The sequence below is a fragment of the Gavialis gangeticus genome, unplaced genomic scaffold (genome assembly GCF_001723915.1).
Source record: "Gavialis gangeticus isolate Ggan-Ray unplaced genomic scaffold, GavGan_comp1, whole genome shotgun sequence".
Classification (NCBI taxonomy): Eukaryota; Metazoa; Chordata; order Crocodylia; family Gavialidae; genus Gavialis; species Gavialis gangeticus.
In genome coordinates this window covers 43,357,429-43,360,706 of record NW_017729029.1, presented here as the reverse complement: position 1 = coordinate 43,360,706, position 3,278 = coordinate 43,357,429, and the positions used below count along the sequence as shown (strand labels likewise).

Genomic DNA, 3,278 nt, shown 5'->3' with positions numbered 1-3,278 from the left:
TGCACCTCCTGGGTTAGATGAAGGTCCTGGACTCTCTCTGCTTATATAAATTGACTCCCATATTGCTGGAGACAGAGAGAGACTAGTTCTTGAAAGAGTTAAACTAAATTAAAATGGGAACACCAGATGCAAATTAAAAAGGGTGGGGTCCGAAAGTGAGGAGGGTGATGACCAGGGATCTGGGTTTTCTGTTTCCCATGGAAGAATGGAGAAAAATGTGGATTTCCACCTTTACCTGAGGAAGATGCACGTTTCATTTTAACACAGAAACCTGTGGATATTGCAGTTTTGCAAAGAGCTCTCTGCAGGCTGATAGAGTTGCAGCCTGCAGTGGGCTGGGGGAGCAGGAGGAGGGCAGTCAGACAGGGGGCACCATGTGCATGTACATGCACATGGCCACCAGGTAGCCTGGAGAGCAGCTCCTGCAGGTAAGTCTGGCGGTGGAGGGGGAATTGAGGCCCCTATAAGGAGGGAGAGAGTAAGTTCAGCAGGGCTGGGGCTGCTGCCCAGCCAGGGGGTGTGTGGGGCTTGGGGGTTTGTGGCTGGAAGTGTGGCCGCAGGGCCCCAGTGGGGATTGGGACAGGGCCATGGGTGGGGCTGTATACGCACTCCTGAGGAGATGGGGGACCTGTGCCCTCCAGATCTGTGCACGGGGCAAGGCCATGGCAGGCTTTCCACTGTGGGCTTGGGCTCCCCGCCCTGCTGTCCCCCACAGCGGGGCCTGTGCAGCCCAGTGGGTGCAACCCAGCACTGCTGGGCAGAGCGGGGCCACACAGGGAAGCTCCTTGATGCTGCGAGCTCCGTGCTGCCCTGGTGACATTTCCCCTGCCCGTGTGGCAGCAGCAAAGGGCACAACCCCACACCGCTGCTCCCGCTCCAGCCGTGCGGGCAGGGGGCGTGTTGCCAGGGCAGCGCAGAGCTTGCAATGGCGAGGAGCTTCCCTGCCTGGCCCCACTCTGCCCTGCAGCGCTGGGTTGCTCCTGCTGGGCTGCAGAGGCCCTGGGGGAGGGCAGCAGGGCGGGGAGCCTGAGTCACAGCGAGCAGCCTGCCTCACGCACAGATCTGGGGGCACGGGAGCATCCCCTACCCAAGCCTGAGGGTGTGGGGGGAGTACAGACTCCATGCTCTGCTCTGCCTCCTGTGGGCAGCAGCCGGGGTTCGTCCGCTGCTGGGGGGTAGGGAGACTTGGGTCCCTGGCAGCTGGGGCAGGCAGGGACTGTGGGTGTACATATACATATAGTGGCCTTTTATTTTAATCACAGATTTTAGGGGTTTAATCGGAGAATTTGCAGTTTTTTTATCGGGGAAAACCCAGGTCTCTGGTGTTGACTACGTAATTAGGAAGCATAGTTTGGGAGCCTAGTGACTGTATCAAGGATAAGAAGGTTGAACTATTTGTTGGAGATGTAGCCAGAAGCAACTGAATGTACTGTTAAGTGTGGGTGAACACCGGGATCGTTTTATAGCGCTGATCTTGGGCACTAGCTACCTTGGAAGTCATTATAAACATGCCAGATTCACGGTGACAGTCCCCTGAGTATTGTCTTGTAGCAGAGAGAAAAGGGATTGGGTAATTCTGTAAATTGAACTGATCCAAGTAAGATGGGCAATGCACAAGTCTGAACCAAAGACGGGAAGTCCCTCCAACCTGCTCATTATGCAGTCACTAAGCCACCGATTTATAATTCTGTCGTCTTCCCTCCCTCTTTCCTGGGGATAGAAGTGACTCTTTTTTTCAGGGAAAGAGAATTTGGCTTTTCATTGGATTTCTCAGCTCAGGTGTATGGTGTTTTCACTGCCAAGTAGCTTGGCTCATAGCAGACAAAACTTTGTGGTTTTAGAAAAGTGTGCACAACAAAGGGTTCTTTCCCTGCTCTTGGAAGTAACCTTTGTTCCTCGTTAATGATTGTTCTGAATGGAGCCGGGTACAAGCCTTCCTGTAAACAAAGGCAGAGTTGTGGTGGCAGCATATTTTGTTAGCAGGTAACACGTAGATTTGAAACATCATGTTGGTCTATAACAATACCAAAGGGGGGAAAAAAAAATGGGAGCCTTCTAAGGTAATGACTGTGCTAGGCAAATCTTTCCCACTTTATCCCAGCCTTTTTTTTTTTTTTTTATAATATGGTAGTTTTGACTCTGCTCTATAACACTAAGTATGTCTCTGGGTTTGTTTCTTTTGGATTTTTTGGATGTATCATAATTTCTTATTTAAGTTAATCCCTTTTGCCTACCCTGCTCCGGAGGAGGTGACTTCTCAGTTCGTCTGACATCATCCTGCTCAGTTGGTAATGTCACTGAGGGCAGGAGGGAGGGAGAGTTTTAGATGAAGATTGGTTTCTTGCAGAAGCCTGCAGAAGGACATTTTGTGCCTGAAAGCTTGAATAATGCCTCTCCCAACTATTGCCAGAAAATCTTGCTGCTTGTATATTCCCTAGACCCTTGTAGCTATGACAGCTACAGTTTTTTATCCAGTCATTAAGGACTTCAATGTTCATCCCTAGAATCTGGAGAGAGCACTTTAATAGGCACTATAGATGTTTAAACACCAACAACTTGAGATTTCAGAGTTTATAAAGCAGTACCTGTCCTTTGCTTCTGCAGGACTAGGACTGCTTGTGCCTTCCATAGCATTCCTTCAGCTGCATAAGAGGTATTCAAATCTAGTCTCTTTATCTACCAAAAGTGCAAAAGTCCAACGGCCAGAATGAAAATAAGCAAGAGGGAGACCGTCTGTCGGCCAAGAGTTAAGGCTAGAAGAAGGAGGACCTGGGTTCTGAGCCCTGTTTTTGATGCATTTTGTATGAGTCATTGGAGATATATATATTTTTTTAAAGTAACTCGGAGAACTGCCTACGAGCTGATCCATCTCAGTTTTGGACTACTGTGCATGGAGTTTGGTGCTCAGCTGCTCAAAGCAGGGTGCTCCTTCACACAGGCAGGTGTTGAAGTTTGAGATGTCAAAGAAACTGTCAGGAGCAAAATGTAGAGTGAATTTGGTGCCTAATGGGTTTGGCAGCCCATGGATTGCTTGGTGGACTTAAGTGTCTAGATTCTACCTAAGTCCACATTTAGCTTCATACAGTACCCTTACGGATCTTGTCCTAAGCTAACACTGTGCATTTGAGAGCGAACCATGAAGCCCTAGAGACTCCTGACCTTTGTCTTTGCACTTTGTAAGATCGTAGGGCTGAAAGGGACCTCCATAGGTTATCTTGTCCAACCCCCTGCATGAGGCATGATCATTCCTATCCACATCATCCTATACAAATCCATTG

The 3,278-nt window shown here is 49.3% G+C and overlaps 1 protein-coding gene across 2 annotated transcripts in view; it reads left to right on the top strand.

The window, feature by feature from the left end:
- LOC109300704 (ligand of Numb protein X 2-like) overlaps positions 1–3,278 on the top strand; it is a 53,563-nt gene that overhangs the window by 20,893 nt on the left and 29,392 nt on the right. The gene's annotated exons all lie outside the window — the stretch shown is intronic.